Below are 25,926 nucleotides of genomic sequence, written 5' to 3' on the forward strand. Positions count from 1 at the left end.
TAAACTTGCAATTACTCCAAAAGCAACATTCTTTGTAGTTTGTGAATATTTCAATATTAAATTCTTGCCAAGTTCTATGATAGATTTCTGAAGTTTCACCTCTGGAAAGATACAATGAAAACATTATGATGAATAAAAGAAGCTGTGACATCATTAACCAAAAGGGTAAGTAAAGAAACACAAGCTTTGTCTAGAGGAGGTGTAAATGGGAAGAACACAAACGGAAATAGCTGCCATTTAAAAACAAAAAGAAACCCAGCTTGTGTTTCTTTACTTCTCCCATTACCGTCCCTTTTGTTTTTTAATATCTCCTGCCTTCCATCCTATCACAGATCTTCCCTTTTGTTCTTTCCTCCCCTCCTCCCTCTTCCTGCCTCTGTACTTGCCGGTAATCTGAAATGTTAATAAAAGCAAAATACTGCGGATGCTGGAAATCTGAAACAAAAACAAGAAATGCTGGATTCACTCAGCAGGTCTGGCAGCATCTGTGGAAAGAGAAGCAGAGTTAACGTTTCGCGTCAGTGACCCTTCTTCGGAACTGACAAATATTAGAAAAGTCACAGATTATAAGCAAGTGAGGTGGGGGTTGGGCAAGAGATAACAAAGGAGAAGGTGCAGATTGGACCTGGCCACATAGCTGACCAAAAGGTCACAGAGCAAAGGCAAACAATATGTTAATGGTGTGTTGAAAGACAAAGCATTAGTACAGATTAGGTGTGAATATACTGAATATTGAACAGCAGCAAGTGCAAACCTGAAGAAAAACAACCTGAAAAAAACAGTGGGTAAGCAAACTGAACAAACTAAGATGAAATGAAATAAATGCAAAAAAAGATTGTAAAAAATGTAAAAAGGAATGCAAAAAAAAGGAAGAAAAAATAACTAAAAATGACTAAAAATCTCCGCAGACACTGCCGAACCTCCTGAGTATTTCCAGCATTTTCTGTTTTTAGAACAGATTTCCAGCATCCGCAGCATTTTCCTTTTGATTAATGATGTCACAGCTTCTTTTATTCATCATAATGTTTTCATTGTATCTTTCCAGAGGTGGAACTTCAGAAATCTATCATAGAACAAGAATAAAAGGGGTCAGAGGTTATTGTCTGAAATTGTTGAACACAGTATTGAGTCTGGAAGCTGTAAAGTTCCTAATCAAAAGCTGAAGTGCTGTTCATTGAGCTTCATTAGAACTGTGTAGGAGACAGAGGACAAAGAGGACAGAAAGGGCTGGGGAATTAAAATGACAGGTGACCACAAGCTCTGGGTCACACTTGCAAACTGAACAGAAGTGTTTCTGCAAAGTGATCAGTAATCTGCTTTTGGCCTCCCCATTCATTGTGAACAGTGAATACAGTTTAGTAAATTGAAAGGAACACAAGTAAATCACTGTTTCACCTGGAAGGAGTGTTTGGGGCCCTGGTCACTGGGAAGAGAGAAGGTAAAAAGGCAGGTGTTGTATCTCCTGTGCTGGTATAGGAAGGTGCTGTGTGAAGAGATTTACTTGGACACAGCGATTTCTGATATTCATTTCCATTGATTTGAATAAGAAGATATTTGATCCTGATTCTTAATTCTGGAGCTAATTAGGAAACTGTGCATCTGCATCCTGAGATTTATCATCTAATACTGGAAGCAGTAAATCTCCCCGATCTCCTTGTAACAGAGGCAACTATCAAAATAATACAACAGCAAAATGGTGAAACAGAACTCCATTAGTTAATGTTATTCTGGATTATTCTGGCCCAAGAAAATGTTAAAGGCAGATTTACAATAAGAGCAGTATAATGGTAGAATGTTCAATAGACAACCCAACTGTGTGAAGAGTTCTTGGTATTGCTGCCAGTACCAGGTATCCAGCAGCAGGTGGTGAGACTGCACTGTCAAACTTTCCTGATCTTTGTACAGCTCGCTATCACCATCTTCTGGCTGAAACTGACACTACAATGAACTGCAAGTGAAAGTTAAACATTCTGGAGGGAATTTTCACTTTTACCACCCAACACAAGAGAGTTAATTTGTGTATTTCTGGTTTCTAATGATGCACGGTGCTGAATACCTGAGGAATGTTCTCATTTTCAGAGCACAACTTCTACCTGCTGTTTTAATATAAATGAATGGGGGAGTGATGAGAAAGGGCTGGGTTGGAGTTGTTACCGGCTGCACACATTTCCCTGAAGAATGTGACTAAAATATCAAACAGTCTGGGCATCCGATTACATTCCCAGTGTGTCTGTGTGTGATAAGGTGGGGAGTTGGATGGAATTGATGTTCTGGTTGAAAATACTAATATCAGTTTTTTATTCCTTTCAGGATCAACAATCCAACATAAACAAAACTGCTTAAAATGAAACACAAAAAGATGATTTTAATGTAAAATTCAAACATTACAATGATCACATCCCCAGACTCCATGGAAATGCAGTATTTTCCTCCTTCAATATTTGGATTTCTCCCTCAGGCTTTCATGTTGTGGGTGCAGAGTAAGAAATGGAAACACAGAAGAAATCACAGCTCCAGACTGGGAAACAGGTGAAGAGATGGAGGACGGGACTGGGTGGTTTGACTGACTGAAGCAGGGAGTGAATGAAGGAAGGAGAGACACAAGATATTTAATTTACTGTTTATTTTAATCTGCTGACATTTATATTTGTATTGGTTTTATTTTCAGTCTGATTGTGATTTTACAATGTATAATTTGGAAATTAAATGATACATTTAGAGACAACCTGGGGTCAACCTCTGTCCTCTGACCCCCAACCCCTGACCTCCAACTTCTGACCCCCAATCTCTGACCTCTGCTCCTGGGATCAGGTCATTGTGATATCAGTGATGATGTGATTGGCCTGAGGCCCCGCCCCTTTTCCAGATCCAGATCGGAACCGGATCAGATTCTCAACTCTTTGTTTACATCCCAAGTCTGGAAGAAAGGATAAAGTGAATTTATTCCCAGTGAAAGTGTGGAGATGGGACTTGGTGTCCGCGCAGTAAAATGACACTGTCCCGGACTCATAACTGAGATAAATTCCCACCTTCCCAGGGATCTGATCAACAGGGAAACAGGATGGAGGAGAGGAGTTTATATAAAATTGATCATCAATCTGCTCAATGGTCCAGAATCCAGTCTCCGGGCTCCGGCTGATCTCTCTCTGCCTCGCCACAGATTCAGTGGCTACTCCCAGATTCCAGCCCCGATTCTCCAGCACATCCACCTCCCAGTAATGTCTCCCCGATGTGAATCCCTCTGCTCCCAGCACACAGGACCAGTTCATTAAATTCTTCCCAGTGTCAGGGAGACTCCTCTTGGTCCGGGTCCATCTCAAGCTGTTCAGATCCTCAGACACCTCGAGCCACGGATTCGCTGTTTTCACATCCAGGGTCACAGGGATTGGGAGAAAAAGCAGGAAATTAGAGACTCACTGGGGATCGGGGGAGAGAGACTGAAGATCTGTGGGAGAGACTCACTGGGGATCGGGGGAGAGAGACTGAAGATCTGTGGGAGAGACTCACTGGGGATCGGGGGAGAGAGACTGAAGATCTGTGGGAGAGACTCACTGGGGATCGGGGGAGAGAGACTGAAGATCTGTGGGAGAGACTCACTGGGGATCGGGGGAGAGAGACCGAAGATCTGTGGGAGAGACTCGGTGGGGATCGGGGGAGATAATCACCGTGGATTGGGATCGGGTGGGGTAGAGAGGCGCTGGGGATCGGGGGAGAGAGACCGAAGATCTGTGGGAGAGACTCGCTGAGGATGGTGGGGAGAGAATTTCTGGGGTTTGTGGGAGAGACTCGCTGGGCATCGGGAGGAGAGACTCGCTGGGGATCAGAGGCAAGAGACTCGCTGGGGATCAGGGGGAGAGTGACTGGAGATCTGGGGGAAAGATTCACTGCGGATCTGGGGGGAGAGACTCACTGGGGATCAGTGGGAGAAACTCACTGGGGATTGAGGGCAGAGACTCGCTGCAGATCGGGGGAGAGACTCACTGGGAATCGGGAGAGATTCGCTGGGGATCGGGGAGAGACTCGCTGGGGATTGGGGGAGAAACTCACTGGGGATTGGGGGAGAGACTCACTGGGGATCAGTGGGAGAAACTCGCTGGGGATCGAGGGCAGAGACTCGCTGCAGATCGGGGGAGAGACTCACTGGGAATCGGGAGAGACTCACTGGGAATCGGGAGAGATTCGCTGGGGATCGGGGAGAGACTCGCTGGGGATTGGGAGGACACTCGCTGGGGATCGAGGGCAGAGACTCGCTGGGGATCGGGGGGTGAGACCCGCTTGGGAACTGGGGGAGACACTTGCTGGGGATCGAGGGCAGAAACTCGATGGTTATCAGGATAGTGATACTCGCTGGGGATTGCGGGAGGGGAGATACTCGCTGGGGATCAGGGTCGAGGCTCTCCTGGGTTCAGGGAGAGATACTGGAGATCAGGGTGAGACAAGCTGGGGATCAGAGGAGAGACCGGGATCAGGGAGAGAGTTGCTGATAATCGGGGGAGAAATTCACTGGGAATTTGGGGAGGAACTCGCAGGGGATCGGAGGAGAGACTCACTGGGGATCGGAGGAGGGACTCGCTGGTGATCGGGGGAGAGAGTCGATGGAGATCGGGTGAGAGACTCACTTGGTTGGGGTGGAGAGACTGAGTTGGATTCGGAGGAAGAGACTGGGTATCGGGGGAGAGACTCGCTGGTGATCTGGTGAAACACAGCGGCGCTGGAGGGCTGGGGGGAGAGATTATTTGGGGATCTGGGCAAGAGACTCGCTGGGGATCAGGGGTGAGATTCACTGGGGATCCGGGGGAGAGTAACTGGAAATCTGGGAGAGAGACTCGCTGGGGATCGGGGAGAGACGCACTGGGGATTAGGGGAGGTAATCACTGGAGGGCTGGGGGTAGAAACTCTTTGGGGATCTGGGGCAAGAGACTCGCTGGGGATCAGGGGTGAGACTCACTGGGGATCTGGGGGAGAGACTCACTGGGGATCTGGGGGGAGAGACTCACTGGGGATCAGGGGAGAGACACACTGGGGATCTGGGGGGAGAGACTCACTGGGGATCAGGGGAGAGTTGCACTGGGAATTAGGGAGAGACTCACTGGGGATCTGCGGGGAGAGACTCACTGGGGATTTGGGAGGAGAGACATACTGGGGATCTAGGGGGAGAGACTGGGGATCAGGACACAGGCTCGCTGGAGATCTAGAGGGAGAAACTCTTTGGGGATCTGTGGGGAGACTTGCTGGGGATCTGGGAGGAGAGACTCGCTGGGGATCAGGGGAGAGACTTGCTGGGAATCTGGGGAGAGACTCGCTGGGGATCGGGGGCAGGGACTCTCTGGGGATCGGGGGGAGAAACTCGATGGGGATCAGGGTGGAGATACTTGCTGGGAATCGTTGGAGGGGGGAGATACTCGCTGGGGATCAGGATGGACATACTCGCTGGGTATCGTGGGGGGGTGCGAGATACTCGATGGGGATCAGGGTAGAGGCTCGCCTGTGTTCGGGAGAGAAATTCACTGGAATTGGGAGCGACTCACTGTGGATCGGGGAGAGACTCGCTGAGGGTCGGAGGAGGGACTCGCTGAGGGTCGGAGGAGGGACTCGCTGGTGAACGGGGGAGAGAGTCGATGGGGATCGGGGGACAGACTCGCTTGGTTGGGGTGGAGAGACTCAGTGGGTTTCGGAGGAAGAGACTGGGTATCGGGCGAGAGGCACGCTGGTGATCTGGTGAAACACAGCGGCGATAAGAGCGGAACCTCACTGAGGATCAGAGGGAGAGAGACTGCAGATCTGGGGGGTGAGAGTCACTGAGGATCAGGGCACAGACTAACTGGAGGGCTGGGGGGAGAAACTCTTTGGGGATCAGGGGCAAGAGACTCGCTGGGGATCAGGGGAGAGACGCACTGGGGATCAGCGGAGAGACTAACAGGGGATCGGGGAGAGACTCACTGGGGATCAGGGGAGAGACTTGCTGGGGATCGGGGAGAGACTCGCTGTGGAGCTGGGGCAAGAGACACACTGGGGCTCTGGGAGACACTCACTGGGGATCAGGGGAAAGACTTGCTGGGGATCTGGAGGGAGAGAATCACTGGGGATCTGGGGAGAGATTGACTGGGGATCTGGGGAGAGACTCGCTGGGGATCTGGGGAGAGATTGACTGGGGATCTGGGGAGAGACTACTGGGGATCGGGGAGAGACTAGCTGGGGATCTGGGGAGAAACTCTTTGGGGAGCTGGGGCAAGAGACTCGCTGGGCATCAACGGTGAGACTTACTGGGGATCTGGGGGAGAGTGACTGGAAATCTGGGAGAGAGACTCCCTGGGGATTGGGGGAGAGACTCACTGGGGATTGGGGGAAGACTCACTGGGGATCAGGGGAGAGACTTGCTGGGGATCGGTGGAGAGACTCACTGGTAATTGGGGAGAGACTCACTGGCGATCGGGCAGAGACTCACTGGGGATCAGGGGAGAGACTTGCTGGGGATCGGTGGAGAGACTCGCTGGGGATCTGGGGAGAGAGACTCGCTGGGGATCTGGGGGGAGAGACGCACTGGGAATCTGGGGGAAGAGACTCGCTGGGGATCTGCGGGGAGAGACTCACTGGGGATCAGGGGGAAAGATTCACTGGAGATCGGGAGGAGACTCGCTGGGGATCAGGGTCGAGGCTCTCCTGGGTTCAGGGAGAGATACTGGAGATCAGGGTGAGACAAGCTGGGGATCAGAGGAGAGACCGGGATCAGGGAGAGAGTTGCTGGGAATCGGGGGAGAAATTCACTGGGAATTTGGGGAGGAACTCGCAGGGGATCGGAGGAGAGACTCACTGGGGATCGGAGGAGGGACTCGCTGGTGATCGGGGGAGAGAGTCGATGGAGATCGGGGGCAGGGACTCTCTGGGGATCGGGGGGAGAAACTCGATGGGGATCAGGGTGGAGATACTTGCTGGGAATCGTTGGGGGGGAGATACTCGCTGGGGATCAGGATGGACATACTCGCTGGGTATCGTGGGGGGGAGCGAGATACTCGATGGGGATCAGGGTAGAGGCTCGCCTGGGTTCGGGAGAGAAATTCACTGGAATTGGGAGCGACTCGCTGAGGGTCGGAGGAGGGACTCGCTGGTGAACGGGGGAGAGAGTCGATGGGGATCGGGGGACAGACTCGCTTGGTTGGGGTGGGGAGACTCAGTGGGATTCGGAGGAAGAGACTGGGTATCGGGCGAGAGCCACGCTGGTGATCTGGTGAAACACAGCAGCGATAAGAGCGGAACCTCACTGAGGATCAGAGGGAGAGAGACTGCAGATCTGGGGGGTGAGAGTCACTGAGGATCAGGGCACAGACTAACTGGAGGGCTGGGGGGAGAAACCCTTTGGGGATCAGGGGCAAGAGACTCGCTGGGGATCAGGGGAGAGACGCACTGGGGATCAGGGGAGAGACTAACAGGGGATCGGGGAGAGACTCACTGGGGATCAGGGGAGAGACTTGCTAGGGATCTGGGGAGAGAGACTCACTGGGGATCAGGGGAGAGACTTGCTGGGGATCGGGGAGAGACTCGCTGTGGAGCTGGGGCAAGAGACACACTGGGGCTCTGGGAGACACTCACTGGGGATCAGGGGAAAGACTTGCTGGGGATCTGGAGGGAGAGAATCACTGTGGATCTGGGGAGAGATTGACTGGGGATCTGGGGAGAGACTCGCTGGGGATCTGGGGAGAGATTGACTGGGGATCTGGGGAGAGACTCGCTGGGGATCTGGGGAGAGATTGACTGGGGATCTGGGGAGAGACTACTGGGGATCGGGGAGACACTCACTGGGGATCAGGGGAAAGACTTGCTGGGGATCTGGAGGGAGAGAATCACTGGGGATCTGGGGAGAGATTGACTGGGGATCTGGGGAGAGACTACTGGGGATCGGGGAGACACTCACTGGGGATCAGGGGAAAGACTTGCTGGGGATCTGGAGGGAGAGAATCACTGGGGATCTGGGGAGAGATTGACTGGTGATCTGGGGAGAGACTCGCTGGGGATCTGGGGAGAGATTGACTGGGGATCTGGGGAGAGACTACTGGGGATCGGGGAGAGACTAGCTGGGGATCTGGGGAGAAACTCTTTGGGGAGCTGGGGCAAGAGACTAGCGGGGCATCAACGGTGAGACTTACTGGGGATCTGGGGGAGAGTGACTGGAAATCTGGGAGAGAGACTCCCTGGGGATTGGGGGAGAGACTCACTGGGGATTGGGGGAAGACTCACTGGGGATTAGGGGAGAGACTTGCTGGGGATCAGTGGAGAGACTCACTGGTAATTGGGGAGAGACTCACTGGCGATCGGGCAGAGACTCACTGGGGATCAGGGGAGAGACTTGCTGGGGATCGGTGGAGAGACCCGCTGGGGATCTGGGGAGAGAGACTCGCTGGGGATCTGGGGGGAGAGACGCACTGGGAATCTGGGGGAAGAGACTCGCTGGGGGTCTGTGGGGAGAGACTCACTGGGGATCAGGGGGAAAGATTCACTGTAGATCGGGAGGAGACTCGCTGGGGATCTGGGAGGAGAGACTCGCTGGGGATCAGGGGAGAGGCTTGCTGGGAATCTGGGGAGAGACTCGCTGGGAATCGGGGGGAGAAACCCGCTTGGGAACTGGGGGAGTCTCTTGCTGGGAATCGAGGGCAGAAACTTGATGGGGATCAGGGTGGAGATAATCGCTGGGGATCGTGGGGGGGTAGATACTTGCTGGGGATCAGGGTGGACATACTCGCTGGGGATCGTTGGGGGGGAGATACTCGATGGGAATCAGGGTGGACATACTCGCTGGGGATCGTCGGGGGGGAGATACTCGATGGGGATCAGGGTAGAGGCTCGCCTGGGTTCGGGGGAGAAATCCACTGGGAATTGGGAGGGACTCGCTGGGGATCGGGGGGAGACGCGCTGGGGATTTGAGGAGAGACTCACTGGGGATCGGGGGAAAGACTCGCTAGGGATCTGAGGGAGAGCGACTGGAGCTCTGGGAGGGAGACTCGCTGGGGTTCGGGGGGAAAGACTCACTGTGGATCTGGGGGGGAGTTTCGCTGGTGATCAGAGGAGAGATTCACTGGGGATTGGGGGAGAGACTCGCTGGGGATCTGAGGGAGAGCGACTGGAGATCTGGGAGGGAGACTCACTGGGGATCTGGGGGAGAAATTCACTGGGGATCGGGGGGAGAGACTCACTGGGCATTTTGCTTTAGATTTCGATTTTAGATTTCGAGATACAGCACTGAAACAGGCCCTTCGGCCCACCGAGTCTGTGCCGACCATTAACCACCCATTTATACTAATCCTGCACTAATCCCCTATTCCTACCACATCCTCACCTGTCCCTATACATCCTCACCTGTCTTTATATTCCCCTACCACCTACCTATACTAGGGGCAATTTATAATGGCCAATTTACCTATCAACTTAAAATAAAAGCAAAATACTGCGGAGGCTGGAAATCTGAAACAAAAGCAAGAAATGCTGGATTCACTCAGCAGGTCTGGCAGCATCTGTGGAAAGAGAAGCAGAGTTAACGTTTCGGGTCAGTGACCCTTCTTCGGAACTGACAAATATTAGAAAAGATTATAATCTGTGACTTTGCTAATATTTGTCAGTTCTGAAGAAGGGTCACTGACCCGAAACGTTAACTCTGCTTCTCTTTCCACAGATGCTGCCAGACCTGCTGAGTGAATCCAGCATTTCTTGCTTTTGTTACCTATCAACCTGCAAGTCTTTTGGCTGTGGGAGGAAACCGGAGCACCCGGAGGAAACCCACACAGACACAGGGAGAACTTGCAAACTCCACACAGGCAGTACCCAGAATTGAACCCGGGTCGCTGGAGCTGTGAGGCTGCGGTGCTAACCACTGCGCCACTGTGCCGCCTGGGGACTTTCTGGGGATCTGACGAAGGGCCACTGGATATTTGGGAGACAGACACGCTGGGGATCCGGGGGGGAGATACTCGCTGGGAATCAGGGGAGAGACTTGTTGGGGAGCTGGGAGGAGAGACTCGCTGGAGATCTGGGGAGAGACTCACTGGGGATTGGGGGAGAGGCTCGCTCAGCATCTGTGGGGAGAGACTCACAGGGGACCTGGGGGAGAGTGACTGGAAATCTGGGACAGGGACTCGCTGGGCATCTGGGGGGAGAGACTCGCTGGGCATCTGGGGGGAGAGACTCGCTGGGCATCTTGGGGAGAGTGACTGGAAATCTGGGAGAGAGACTCACTGGGCATCTGGGGGGAGAGACTCGCTGGGGATCTTGGGGAGAGTGACTGGAAATCTGGGAGAGAGACTCGATGGGGATCAGGGGAGAAACTCACTGGGGATTAGGGGAGAGACTCACTGGGGATCTGGGGAGAGATCACTGGGGATCTGGGGGGAGAGACTCACTGGGGATCTAGGAGGAGAGACTTACTGGGGATCATGGGAGAGACGCACAGGGGATCTAGGGGGAGAGACTCACTGGGAATCAGGGGAAAGAATCGCTGGGGATCAGGGGAGAGACTCGCTGGAGATCGGGGAGAGACTAGCTGTGGATCTGGGGCAAGAGACTCACTGGGGCTCAGGGGAGAGACTCTCTGGAGGGCTGGGGGGAGAATCTCTTTGGGGAGCTGGGGCAAGAGACTCGCTGGGGATCAACGGTGAGACTTACTGGGGATCTGGGGGAGAGTGACTGGAAATCTGGGAGAGAGACTCGCTGGGGATCAGGGGAGAGATTCGCTGGGGATCAGGGAGAGACTCACTGGGGATTGGAGGAAGACTCACTGGGGATCGGGGAAAGACTCACCGGGGATCGGGGAAAGACTCACTGGGGATCGGGGGAGAGACTAGCTGTGGATCTGGGGCAAGAGACACACTGGGGCTCAGGGGAGAGACTCACAGGGGCTCGGAGAGAGACTCACTGGGGATTGGGGAGAGGCTCGCTCAGCATCTGCGGGGAGAGACTCACAGGGGATCTGAGGGAGAGTGACTGGAAATCTGGGAGAGAGACTCGATGGGGATCAGGGGAGAAACTCACTAGGGATCTGGGGGCAGAGACTTACTGGGGATTAGGGGAGAGACTCACTGGGGATCTGGGGGACGAGACCTACTGGGGATCTGGGGGGAGAGACTCACTGGGGATCTGGGGGGAGAGTGACTGGAAATCTGGGAGAGAGACTCGATGGGGATCAGGGGAGAAACTCACTAGGGATCTGGGGGCAGAGACTTACTGGGGATTAGGGGAGAGACTCACTGGGGATCTGGGGGACGAGACCTACTGGGGATCTGGGGGGAGAGACTCACTGGGGATCTGGGGGGAGAGACTCACTGGGGATCTGGGGGGAGAGACTTACTGGGGATGGGGGGAGAGACGCACTGGGGATCTGGGGAGAGACTTACTGGGGATCAGGGGAGAGACTTACTGGGGATGGGGGGGGAGAGTCTCACTGGGGATCTGGGAGGAGAGACTTACTGGGGATCAGGGGAGAGACGCACTGGGGATCTGGGGAGAGACTTGATGGGGATCAGGGCACAGACTCGCTGGAGATCTGGAGGGAGAGACTCTTTGGAGATCTGGGGAGAGACTCACTGGGGATCTGGGAGGAGAGACTTACTGGGGATCAGGGGAGAGACTTACTGGGGATGGGGGGGGAGAGTCTCACTGGGGATCTGGGAGGAGAGACTTACTGGGGATCAGGGGAGAGACGCACTGGGGATCTGGGGAGAGACTTGATGGGGATCAGGGCACAGACTCGCTGGAGATCTGGAGGGAGAGACTCTTTGGAGATCTGGGGAGAGACTCACTGGGGATCTGGGGAGAGATTGACTGGGGATCTGGGGAAAGACTCGCTGGGGATCTGGGGAGAGACTCGCTGGGGATCTGGGGGGAGAGACGCACTGGGAATCTGGGGGCAGAGAGTCGCTGGGGATCGTGGCAGAGACCCGCTGGGAATCGGGGGGGCAACTCGCTGGGGATCGGGGGCAGAGACTCTCTGGGGATCGTGGCAGAGACCCGCTTGGGAACTGGGTGAGTCTCTTGCTGGGAATCGAGGGCAGAAACTCGATGGGGATCAGGGTGGAGATACTCGCTGGGGATCGTGTGGGGGGGGGGGAGATACTTGCTGGGGTTCAGGGTGGGCATACTCGCAGGGGATCGTTGGGGGGAGATACTCGATGGGAATCAGGGTGGACATACTCGCTGGGGATCATGGTGGGGGGGGGAGATACTTGCTGGGGATCAGGGTGGACATACTCGCTGGAGTCGTGCGGGGGGCAGATACTCGATGGGGATCAGGGTGGACATACTCGCTGGGGATCGTGGGGGGGGCAGATACTCGATGGGGATCAGGGTAGAGGCTCGCCTGGGTTCGGGGGAGAAATTCACTGGGAATTGGGAGGGAGTCGCTGGGGATCGGGGGGAGACTCGCTGGGGATTTGAGGAGAGACTCACTGGGGATCGGGGGGAGACTCACTGGGGATCGGAGGAGGGGCTCGCTGGTGAACGGGGGAATGAGTCGATGGGGATCGGGGGAGAGACTCGCTTGGTTGGGGTGGAGAGACTCAGTGGGATTCGGAGGAAGAGACTGGGTATCGGGGGGAGAGACACGCTGGTGATCTGGTGAAACACAGCGGCGATAAGAGCGGGAACTCACTGAGGATCAGTGGGAGAGAGACTGCAGATCTGGGGGGAGAGAGTCACTGAGAATCAGGGCACAGACTAACTGGAGGGCTGGGGGGATAAACTCTTTGCGGATCTGGAGCAAGAGACTCACTGGGGATCTGGGGCAAGAGACTCACTGGGGATCTGGGGGAGAGTGACTTGAAATCTGGGAGAGAGACTCATTGGGGATCTGGGGTAAGAGACTCACTGGGGATCTGGGGGAGAGTGACTGGAAATCTGGGAGAGAGACTCACTGGGGATCAGGGAGAGACTCACTGGGGATCGGGAAGAGACTCACTGGGGATCTGGGAGAGACTCACAGGGGATTTGAGGGAGAGACTCACAGGGGATTTGAGGGAGAGACTCACTGGGGATCGGGGGAGAGACTCACTGGGGATCAGGGGAGAGATTCGTTGGGGATCAGGGGAGAGACTCACTGGGGATCTGGGAGAGACTCACAGGGGATTTGAGGGAGAAACTCACTGGGGATCAGGGAGAGACTCACTGGGGATCAGGGAGAGACTCACTGGGGATCTGGGAGAGACTCGCTGGGGATCGGGGAGAGACTCACTGGGGATCGGGGAGAGACTCACTGGGGATCGGGGAGAGACTCGCTGGGGATTGGGGGAAGATTCACTGGGGATTGGGGGAGAGTGACTGGAAATCTGGGAGAGAGACTCGCTGGGGATCGGGGGAGAGACTCACTGGGGATCAGGGGAGAAACTCACTGGGGATCAGGGGAGAGATTCGTTGGAGATCAGGGGAGAGACTCACTGGGGATCTGGGAGAGACTCACTGGGGATTTGGGGGAGAGACTCACTGGGGATTTGAGGGAGAGACTCACTGGGGATCAGGGAGAGACTCACTGGGGATCGGGAAGAGACTCACTGGGGATCTGGGAGAGACTCGCTGGGGATCGGGGAGAGACTCGATGGGGATTGGGGGAAGATTCACTGGGGATTGGGGGAGAGTGACTGGAAATCTGGGAGAGAGACTCACTGGGGATCGGGGGAGAGACTCACTGAGGATCAGGGGAGAAACTCACTGGGGATCAGGGGAGAAGCTCACTGGGGATCAGGGGAGAGGTTCATTGGGGATCAGGGGAGAGGCTCACTGGGGATCTGGGAGAGACTCACTGGGGATTTGAGGGAGAGACTCACTGGGGATCAGGGAGAGACTCACTGGGGATCAGGGGAGAGATTCGTTGGGGATCAGGGGAGAGGCTCATTGGGGATCTGGGAGAGACGCACTGGGGATTTGAGGGAGAGACTCACTGGGGATCAGGGAGAGACTCACTGGGGATCGGGGAGAGACTCACTTGGGATCTGGGAGAGACACGCTGGGGATCGGGGAGAGGCTCACTGGGGATCGGGGAGAGACTCACTGGGGATCGGGGAGATACACTCGCTGGGGATTGGGGGAAGACTCACTGGGGATCGGGGGAGACACTTGCTGGGGATTGGGGGAAGACTCACTGGGGATCGTGGAGAGACTAGCCGTAGATCTGGGGCAAGAGACACACTGGGGCTCGGGGAGAGACTCACTAAGGATCAAGGGAAAGACTCGCTGGGGATCAGGGGAGAGACTTGATGGGGATCAGGGCACAGACTCACTGGAGATCTGGTGGGAGAGACTCTTTGGGGATCTGTGGAGAGACGCTGGGGATCAGGGGGGTGAAACTCACTAGGAATCAGTGAAAGAGACTCACTGGAGATCTGCGGGGTGATTCTCGCTGGGCACCTGGGGGGAAAGACTCCCTGGGGATCTGGTGAAACCCGGTGGCGATAAGAGCGGAGATCCAGGGTGAGAGAGTCACTGGGGATCTGGGACAAGAGACTCACAGGGGATCGGGGGAGACACTCACTGGGGATCAGGGTAGCGACTCGTTGGGTCTTGGGGAGATACTCATTGGGGATCAGTGGGAGAGACTCACGGGGGATCGGGCGAGAAATCCGCTGGGAATTGGGAGAGACTCACTGGGGATCAGGGGGAAAGATATGCTGGGGATCGGGGGGGGGGGCAGATACTCGATGGGGATCAGGGTAGAGGCTCGCCTGGGTTCGGGGGAGAAATTCACTGGGAATTGGGAGGGAGTCGCTGGGGATCGGGGGGAGACCCGCTGGGGATTTGAGGAGAGACTCACTGGGGATCGGGGGGAGACTCACTGGGGATCGGAGGAGGGGCTCGCTGGTGAACGGGGGAATGAGTCGATGGGGATCGGGGGAAGAGACTCGCTTGGTTGGGGTGGGGAGACTCAGTGGGATTCGGAGGAAGAGACTGGGTATCGGGGGAGAGACACGCTGGTGATCTGGTGAAACACAGCGGCGATAAGAGCGGGAACTCACTGAGGATCAGTGGGAGAGAGGCTGCAGATCTGGGGGGAGAGAGTCACTGAGGATCAGGGCACAGACTAACTGGAGGGCTGGGGGGATAAACTCTTTGCAGATCTGGAGCAAGAGACTCACTGGGGATCTGGGGGAGAGTGACTTGAAATCTGGGAGAGAGACTCATTGGGGATCTGGGGTAAGAGACTCACTGGGGATCTGGGGGAGAGTGACTGGAAATCTGGGAGAGAGACTCACTGGGGATCAGGGAGAGACTCACTGGGGATCGGGAAGAGACTCACTGGGGATCTGGGAGAGACTCACAGGGGATTTGAGGGAGAGACTCACAGGGGATTTGAGGGAGAGACTCACTGGGGATCGGGGGAGAGACTCACTGGGGATCAGGGGAGAGATTCGTTGGGGATCAGGGGAGAGACTCACTGGGGATCTGGGAGAGACTCACAGGGGATTTGAGGGAGAAACTCACTGGGGATCAGGGAGAGACTCACTGGGGATCAGGGAGAGACTCACTGGGGATCTGGGAGAGACTCGCTGGGGATCGGGGAGAGACTCACTGGGGATCGGGGAGAGACTCACTGGGGATCGGGGAGAGACTCGCTGGGGATTGGGGGAAGATTCACTGGGGATTGGGGGAGAGTGACTGGAAATCTGGGAGAGAGACTCGCTGGGGATCGGGGGAGAGACTCACTGGGGATCAGGGGAGAAACTCACTGGGGATCAGGGGAGAGATTCATTGGAGATCAGGGGAGAGACTCACTGGGGATCTGGGAGAGACTCACTGGGGATTTGGGGGAGAGACTCACTGGGGATTTGAGGGAGAGACTCACTGGGGATCAGGGAGAGACTCACTGGGGATCGGGAAGAGACTCACTGGGGATCTGGGAGAGACTCGCTGGGGATCGGGGAGAGACTCGATGGGGATTGGGGGAAGATTCACTGGGGATTGGGGGAGAGTGACTGGAAATCTGGGAGAGAGACTCACTGGGGATCGGGGGAGAGACTCACTGGGGATCAGGGGAGAAACTCACTGGGGATCAGGGGAGAAGCTCACTGGGGATCAGGGGAGAGATTCATTGGGGATCAGGGGAGAGGCTCACTGGGGATCTGGGAGAGACGCACTGGGGATTTGAGGGAGAGACTCACTGGGGATCAGGGAGAGACTCACTGGGGATCGGGGAGAGACTCACTTGGGATCTGGGAGAGACACGCTGGGGATCGGGGAGAGGCTCACTGGGGATCGGGGAGAGACTCACTGGGGATCGGGGAGATACACTCGCTGGGGATTGGGGGAAGACTCACTGGGGATCGGGGGAGACACTTGCTGGGGATTGGGGGAAGACTCACTGGGGATCGTGGAGAGACTAGCCGTAGATCTGGGGCAAGAGACACACTGGGGCTCGGGGAGAGACTCACGAAGGATCAAGGGAAAGACTCGCTGGGGATCAGGGGAGAGACTTGATGGGGATCAGGGCACAGACTCACTGGAGATCTGGTGGGAGAGACTCTTTGGGGATCTGTGGAGAGACGCTGGGGATCAGGGGGGTGAAACTCACTAGGAATCAGTGAAAGAGACTCACTGGAGATCTGCGGGGTGATTCTCGCTGGGCACCTGGGCGGAAAGACTCCCTGGGGATCTGGTGAAACCCGGTGGCGATAAGAGCGGAGATCCAGGGTGAGAGAGTCACTGGGGATCTGGGACAAGAGACTCACAGGGGATCGGGGGAGACACTCACTGGGGATCAGGGTAGCGACTCGTTGGGTCTTGGGGAGATACTCATTGGGGATCAGTGGGAGAGACTCACGGGGGATCGGGCGAGAAATCCGCTGGGAATTGGGAGAGACTCACTGGGGATCAGGGGGAAAGATATGCTGGGGATCGGGGGGAGAGACATGCTGGGGATCGGGGGGAGACTCGCTGGGGATCGGAGGGAGAGACCCGCTAGGGATCAGGGGAGGGACTCGCTGGGGTTCGGGGGAGGGACTCACTTGATTGCGGTGGAGAGACTCGGTGGGTATCGAAGGAAGAGGCTGGGTACCAGGGGAGAGACTCGCTGGGGAAACTCGGTGGGGAAAAGAGCGGATCTCGGGGGAGAGACTCACTGGGGATCGGGGGGAGAGACTCACTGGGGATTGGGGGAGAGACTCACTGGGGTGCAGGGCAGAGACTCACTGGGCACCAGGGGAGAGACTCGCTGGGGAATCTCGGTGGAGAAAAGAGCGGATCTCGGGGGAGAGACTCACTGAGGAGCAGGGCAGAGACTCACTGGGGATCAGGGGAGAGACTCACTGAGGAGCAGGGCAGAGACTCACTGGGGATCAGGGGAGAGACTCACTGGGGATCCGGGGGGGAGAGACTCACTGGGAATCAGGGCAGAGACTCACTGGGGATCACGGCAGAGACTCACTGGGAATCTCGAGAGACCTGTTGGTAATCGGGGAGAGACTCACTGGAGAGCGGTGTGAAACTCTCTAGGAATCGGGGGAGAGACGCTTTGGAGATAGGGGAGTATCCCTGGGGATTGTGGTAAGATTTATTTGTACAGCCAAATTGCAGGGTATTAATTTTTCAACCAGCAAAGACGGTGATAATCAATTTTTACTTGATGAAATTTGTGTTTAAAATTCCATGATCTTTGCGCTAATTTGTCTGATTTCAGACAGATAACTGGCAGAAACATTACTTAAAGGGATGACTGTGGATAGGCAATGGCAAACATTTAAAGAGCGCATGGATGAACTGCAACAATTGTTTATCCCTGTCTGGCGCAAAAGTAAAACGGAAAAGGTAGCCAAACCATGGCTTACAAGGGAAATTAGAGATAGCATTAGATCCAAGGAAGAGGCATATAAATTTACCAGAAAAAACAACAGACCTGAGGATTGGGAGCAGTTTCGAATTCAGTAAAGGAGGATCAAAGGATTGATTAAGAAGAGTACCAGAGCAAACTTACAGGGAACATAAAAACTGACTGTAAAAGTTTCTATTGGTATGTGAAGAGAAAAAGATTGGTGAAGACAAACGTAGGTTCCTTACAGTCAGGAACAGGGGAATTTATTATGGGGAATAAAGAAATGGCTGACCAACGAAATGCATAATTTGGTTCTGTCTTCACAAAGGAGGACACAAATATCAGACTAGAAATGTTGGGGAACACAGGGTTTAGTGAGAGAGAGGAACTGAAAGAAATCAGTATCAGTAGAGAAATGGTGTTGGGGAAATTAATGGGATTGAAGGCTGATAAATCCCCAGGGCCTGATGGTCTGCATCCCAGAGGACATAAGTAAGTGGGCCTAGAAATAGTGGATGCCTTGGTGCTCATATTCCAAGATTGTACAGACTCTGGAACAGTTCCTACAGATTGGAGGGTAGTTAATGTAACCCCACTATTTAAAAAGGGAGGTAGAGAGAAAGCAGGGAATTATAAACCAGTCAGCCTGACGTCGGTAGTGGGGAAAATTCTAGAGTCCATGATCAAAGATTTTATAGCAGAGCACTTGGAGAACAGTGGTCGAATCAGGCAGAGTCAGCATGGATTTACGAAAGGGAAATCATGCTTGACAAATCTACTAGAATTCTTCGAGGATGTAACTAGTAGAGTTGATAAAAGGGAAGCAGTGGATGTGGTTATATTTGGACTTTCAGAAGGCTTTCAACAAGGTCCCACATAAGAGATTAGCGTGTAAAATTAAAGTGCATGGGACTGGGGGTAGTGTATTGCGATGGATAGAAAATTGGTTGGCGGACTGGAAACAAAGAGTAGGGATAAATGGGTCCTTTTCCTAATGGCAGGCAGTGACTCGTGGGGTACCACAGGGATCAGTGCTAGGACCCCAGTTATTCACAATATACATTCATGATTTAGATGAGGGAACTAAATGTATTATCGCCAAATTTGCAGATGACACAAAACTGGGTGGGAGGGTGAGTTGTGAGGAGGATGCAGAGAGGCTTCAGGGTGATTTGGACAAGTTGAGTGTGTGGGATAATGCATAGCAGATGCAGTATAATGTGGATAAATGTGAGGTTATCCACTTTGGTAACAAAAACAGGAAGGCAGATTATTATCTGAATGGCTATAAACTGAGAGAAGGGAATATGCAGCGAGACCTGGGTGTTCTCGTACACCAGTCGCTGAATGAAGGTAAGCATGCAGGTGCAACAGGTGGTATAAAAGGCAAATGGTATGTAGGCCTTCATAGCGAAAGGATTCGAGTACAGGAGCAGGGATGTCTTGCTGCAATTATACAGGGCCTTGGTGAGACCACACCTGGAATATTGTGTGCAGTCTGCTTATCTGAGGAAGGATGTTCTTGCTATAGAGGGAGTGCAGCGAATGTTTACCAGACTGATTCCTGGGATGGTGAGACTGATGTATGAGGAGAGATTGAGTCGGTTAGGATTATATTCACTGGAGTTCAGAAGAGTTCAGAAGGGGGATCTCATAGAAACCTATAAAATTCTAACAGGACTTGACAGGGTAGATGCAGGAAGGATGTTCCCGATGGTGGTGGAGTCCAGAACCAGGGGTCATAGACGATGGATACAGGGTAAACCTTTCAGGACTGAGATGAGGCGAAATTTCTTCACCCAGAGAGTGGTGAGCCTGTGGAATTCACCAACACAGAAAGCAGTTGAGGCCAAAACACTGTATGTTTTCAAAAAGGAGTTAGATATAGCTCTTGGGTCTAAAGGGTCAAAGGGTATGGGGGAAAGCGGGAACAGGTTACTGAGTTGGATGATCAGCCATGATCACAATGAATGGCAGAGCAGGCTTGAAGGGCCGAATGGCCTACTCCTGCTCCTATTTTCTATGTTTCTATGAAAATTTGGATCGATACATGGTACAACACATCAAAGCTCAGTGGGATTTGGACTTCCAGCTTCGACCAGCATAAGATTACAATGACAAGTTTACAACTTCTCATGAGAATCTCTCTGTACCTGTAATCTCACGGTCACTGTGTGATCTGTCTGTACCGGTAATCTTACAGTCAGTGTGTGATCTGTCTGTACCAGTAATCTCACGGTCAGTGTGTGATGTGTCTGTACCGGTAATCTCACGGTCACTGTGTGATCTGTCTGTACCAGTAATCTCACACTCAGTGTGTGATCTGTCTGTACCAGTAATCTCACAGTCAGTGTGTGATCTGTCTGTACCGGTAATCTCACGGTCAGTGTGTGATGTGTCTGTACCGGTAATCTCATGGTCAGTGTGTGATCTGTCTGTACCAGTAATCTCATGGTCCGTGTGTGATCTGTCTGTACCAGTAATCTCACAGTCAGTGTGTGATCTGTCTGTACCGGTAATCTCACGGTCAGTGTGTGATGTGTCTGTACCGGTAATCTCATGGTCAGTGTGTGATCTGTCTGTACCAGTAATCTCATGGTCAGTGTGTGATCTGTCTGTACCAGTAATCTCACGGTCAGTGTGTGATGTGTCTGTACCGGTAATCTCCCGGTCAGTGTGTGATGTGTCTGTACCGGTAATCTCAGGGTCAGTGTGTGATCTGTCTGTACCAGTAATCTCACGGTCGCTGTGTGATCTGTCTGTACCAGTAATCTCAAGGTCGCTGTGTGATCTGTCTGCACCAGTAATCTCAGGGTCAGTGTGTGATCTGTCTGTACCAGTAATCTCACGGTCAGTGTGTGATCTGTCTGTACCGGTAATCTCACAGTCGCTGTGCGATCTGTCTGTACCAGTAATCTCACAGTCGCTGTGTGATCTGTCTGTACCAGTAATCGCACGGTCAGTGTGTGATCTGTCTGTACCAGTAATCTCATGGTCCGTGTGTGATCTGTCTGTACCAGTAATCTCATGGTCAGTGTGTGATCTGTCTGTACCAGTAATCTCACAGTCAGTGTGTGATCTGTCTGTACCGGTAATCTCACGGTCAGTGTGTGATGTGTCTGTACCGGTAATCTCATGGTCAGTGTGTGATCTGTCTGTACCAGTAATCTCATGGTCAGTGTGTGATCTGTCTGTACCAGTAATCTCACGGTCAGTGTGTGATGTGTCTGTACCGGTAATCTCCCGGTCAGTGTGTGATGTGTCTGTACCGGTAATCTCAGGGTCAGTGTGTGATCTGTCTGTACCAGTAATCTCACGGTCGCTGTGTGATCTGTCTGTACCAGTAATCTCAAGGTCGCTGTGTGATCTGTCTGCACCAGTAATCTCAGGGTCAGTGTGTGATCTGTCTGTACCAGTAATCTCACGGTCAGTGTGTGATCTGTCTGTACCGGTAATCTCACAGTCGCTATGCGATCTGTCTGTACCAGTAATCTCACAGTCGCTGTGTGATCTGTCTGTACCAGTAATCGCACGGTCAGTGTGTGATCTGTCTGTACCGGTAATCTCATGGTCAGTGTGTGATCTGTCTGTACCAGTAATCTCATGGTCAGTGTGTGATCTGTCTGTACCAGTAATCTCACGGTCAGTGTGTGATGTGTCTGTACCGGTAATCTCCCGGTCAGTGTGTGATGTGTCTGTACCGGTAATCTCAGGGTCAGTGTGTGATCTGTCTGTACCAGTAATCTCACGGTCGCTGTGTGATCTGTCTGCACCAGTAATCTCAGGGTCAGTGTGTGATCTGTCTGTACCAGTAATCTCACGGTCAGTGTGTGATCTGTCTGTACCGGTAATCTCACAGTCGCTGTGCGATCTGTCTGTACCAGTAATCTCACAGTCGCTGTGTGATCTGTCTGTACCAGTAATCGCACGGTCAGTGTGTGATCTGTCTGTACCGGTAATCACACGGTTGCTGTGTGATCTGTCTGTACCAGTAATCACACGGTTGCTGTGTGATCTGTCTGTACCAGTAATCTCACGGTTGCTGTGTGATCTGTCTGTACCAGTAATCTCATGGTCAGTGTGTGATGTGTCTGTACCGGTAATCTCACGGTCACTGTGTGATCTGTCTGTACCGGTAATCTCACGGTCAGTGTGTGATCTGTCTGTACCGGTAATCTCACGGTCAGTGTGTGATCTGTCTGCACCAGTAATCTCACACTCAGTGTGTGATCTGTCTGTACCGGTAATCTCACGGTCAGTGTGTGATGTGTCTGTACCGGTAACCTCATGGTCAGTGTGTGATCTGTCTGTACCAGTAATCTCATGGTCAGTGTGTGATTTGTCTGTACCAGTAATCTCACAGTCACTGTGTGATCTGTCTGTACCGGTAATCTCACGGTCACTGTGTGATCTGTCTGCACCAGTAATCTCACACTCAGTGTGTGATCTGTCTGTACCGGTAATCTCACGGTCAGTGTGTGATGTGTCTGTACCGGTAACCTCATGGTCAGTGTGTGATCTGTCTGTACCAGTAATCTCATGGTCAGTGTGTGATTTGTCTGTACCGGTAATCGCACGGTCAGTGTGTGATGTGTCTGTACCAGTAATCTCATGGTCAGTGTGTGATCTGTCTGTACCAGTAATCTCACAGTCGCTGTGCGATCTGTCTGTACCAGTAATCTCACGGTCACTGTCTGATCTGTCTGTACCAGTAATCTCACGGTCGCTGTGTGATCTGTCTGTCCCAGTAATCTCACAGTCAGTGTGTGATCTGTCTGTACCAGTAATCTCACAGTCACTGTGTGATCTGTCTGTTCCAGTAATCTCACAGTCGCTGTGTGATCTGTCTGTCCCAGTAATCTCACAGTCGCTGTGCAATCTGTCTGTACCAGTAATCTCACGGTCACTGTGTGATCTGTCTGTACCAGTAATCTCACGGTCACTGTGTGATCTGTCTGTTCCAGTAATCTCACAGTCGCTGTGTGATCTGTCTGTACCAGTAATCTCACAGTCGCTGTGTGATCTGTCTGTACCAGTAATCTCACAGTCACTGTGTGATCTGTCTGTCCCAGTAATCTCACAGTCGCTGTGCGATCTGTCTGTACCAGTAATCTCACAGTCGCTGTGCGATCTGTCTGTACCAGTAATCTCACAGTCGCTGTGCGATCTGTCTGTACCAGTAATCTCACGGTCACTGTGTGATCTGTCTGTACCAGTAATCCCACAGTCGCTGTGTGATCTGTCTGCACCAGTAATCTCACAGTCGCTGTGTGATCTGTCTGTACCAGCAATCTCACAGTCGCTGTGTGATCTGTCTGCACCAGTAATCTCACAGTCGCTGTGTGATCTGTCTGCACCAGTAATCTCACAGTCGCTGTGTGATCTGTCTGTACCAGTAATCTCACGGTCACTGTGTGATCTGTCTGTACCAGTAATCTCACGGTCGCTGTGTGATCTGTCTGCACCAGTAATCTCACAGTCGCTGTGTGATCTGTCTGCACCAGTAATCTCACAGTCGCTGTGTGATCTGTCTGTACCAGTAATCTCACGGTCACTGTGTGATCTGTCTGTACCAGTAATCTCACGGTCGCTGTGTGATCTGTCTGCACCAGTAATCTCACAGTCGCTGTGTGATCTGTCTGTACCAGTAATCTCACAGTCACTGTGTGATCTGTCTGTACCAGTAATCCCACAGTCGCTGTGTGATCTGTCTGCACCAGTAATCTCACAGTCGCTGTGTGATCTGTCTGCACCAGTAATCTCACGGTCACTGATGAGTATTTCCAGAATTTTTTCTTTTCACTTCAGATTTCCAGCATCTGCAGCATTTTGCTTTTGTATCTGTTTAATGATGTTGGTTCAGAGGCAGATATTGGCAGGACACTGGGGAGAAGTCACTGCTCTTCTTCAATCTATACATCCACCTTGGAGGGCAAGTGGCACCTCAGTTTAAAGGTTCATCCAAAAGATGACATATCTGACATGACAGCACTCCCTCTGTACGGAATTATCAGCCTTGATTACATGCACTCCAGGCCTGTACATGACTGTGGGTCACGACTACCCCGAGAACACTCTGACTTTTAAGAGAAAAATGTCCCTTTATACTATTCCGCCAACTTTGGTCGTGTCTCTGCATAACCGAGAAGGTGCAGATTTGCTGAGGCCACGTATTTAGGAGTTCACCTCACCTCTAATCTTTTGGGCATGATCCCTGTTCTGCAAGTTCTGTTTAATGCATCGACCAAGTAGCCTTGTAGCCTTCACTAATTTTAACTGCCTTGTACTATCTCTCACTGTGGTATATGGCGTCTCAGTAACTGCCCCTTATCTTAGTGCCTGATTCACGTGGCTCAGCTCATTTTCATTGACAGACAAATAAAAGCTTCCCTTTTCTCTACATTCACTTCCTGGCTAAACAGCTGAAACAAAACATGCTGGGATACTTTGACCAATTTCAACCATTTTAAGCTATTCTAACATTCCTCCATTTTGAATCTGAGTGAAAATCACTCTGGCTCCATGAACGTACTGTCTGACTTTTCTTTGGGACTATTTTGATTGGTCAGTTTAAGGGGTGCGTCTGTTGGTGGTGGTACCTGGTGCACAGGGAGGCACGCGGAGCTCCTGGAGGACTGGAGAGTGTGACACAAGTGCAGCTGCTAACGGTTGTTGGTGGCAGCGGCAGGGTTGGGAGGGTTGGTGGAGAACAAAAACAATGGAAGGTAAAGGGAGCCCAAAAACAAAGTTACCCTGGGTGGAGAGTTTGTTTTGTGAGAAATGGAGATGGGAAGAAAGGGATGGAGATGGCACAAGAGGGATGGAAGGAATGAAATACAGATGGCATTGGAAGGATGAAATGGCACGGGGTGTGGTGCAAGTAAGAGTCTTAACACGGGGTCTCATTTCCCTCTAAGGTCCTGACCCCGTACTGAGTGTCAATCACACGAAACAGATGTTGGATACTGTTATCCGAGGTTTTATTTCTGTACTAAAATCCGAGAATTCTGTGTGTTTTAACAGACTGAAAAAAATATTTTTTAATAGACTTGGACACCTGCAAATAGCTGAAATTTTTGGATGTTGACTTTGTATACAAGAATAGGTAAGGCAAGCAGTTTTAAGGAAGCCAGTCAGGAGTTTGACTTCCTCATAGCAACACTTTGAATGACAGAGGAGGCACTGTGTCTGGTCATGTGATCGGTTCAGGAAGGTTCTTTCAATTTGGACCCTTTTAAAAATAAACAGAGTTGGATAAAGAGGAGGTTTTTGAAACTTAGACCTGACCCGCCTGGAGACTGGAGAAAAAGACCTCTCTCTGTAAAGGAAACCTGCATCTCTTGAAAAGAAATCCTGCATTTGAAAGATAGCAGATTCCTATTGCCTCCTGTCCCTGAAGAATTCCTGCATCCAGTGAGATTCCTGCTGCCTTCTATGTTTTTGGTATTCCTGGAACTTGAACGAAGCTTCTTCTGCTGTGCTGCTGCTGTGAGTCCTGAGTGGAGCTGTTGCTACACACCTGCTGAAAGACCTATGCTGTAGTTGAGTTGCCTTGAACACCTACCCATCAAAGACTGTTCATCAACCTAGCTTGGAGAGACTTCGAGTGGCATCTGACTATTCGACTCTGGAACACCTCAGCCAACTGAAAACATCCTCTCAGAAAGTGACAAATTGATTGTTTTTTTATTATTCCTTCTATTCCTAAGAAACAGTTGTGAACCAAAATCCTTTTTCCCCAGTTAATCATTTTATTTTGAATGCATGTGTGTGTGCATGTTGGCGAAGGAACAAAGGAGTTTTTCATATATATAAATTTATCTCATTAGTAGTTAAGACTTATCATTTATCTTCGAATAAAAAGTTAGTGTTGTTGTTTAACGAAACCTGGTTTGGTGTGCCTTCTTCTGGGGGACAAATAGAGTGTCTAATTTTGCTATTCTTTAGTAGGTGGGAATATTTATTGATATGCTATGACCTGTGGAGCAGTGGGACTGATTTAACAGGGCATTTCTCCCACCTTGGTCAGAACAAAACAATTTCCACTTAATGTGGAACACCTTTATTAACTCATCAAGAAATCGTATATACTTACAACACCAGTTGCTTAGTAGATCTGTGTAGAAACTCGCTCCGCTGAACGATGTCTTCCGCAT

At 52.2% G+C, this 25,926-nt stretch overlaps 1 pseudogene; it reads right to left on the bottom strand.

The window, feature by feature from the left end:
• Positions 1–2,724: 2,724 nt before the first annotated feature.
• LOC137362539 (butyrophilin subfamily 3 member A1-like) lies at positions 2,725–25,926 on the bottom strand (annotated as a pseudogene).

Source organism: Heterodontus francisci, unplaced genomic scaffold (genome assembly GCF_036365525.1).
Source record: "Heterodontus francisci isolate sHetFra1 unplaced genomic scaffold, sHetFra1.hap1 HAP1_SCAFFOLD_631, whole genome shotgun sequence".
NCBI classification, from domain to species: Eukaryota; Metazoa; Chordata; class Chondrichthyes; order Heterodontiformes; family Heterodontidae; genus Heterodontus; species Heterodontus francisci.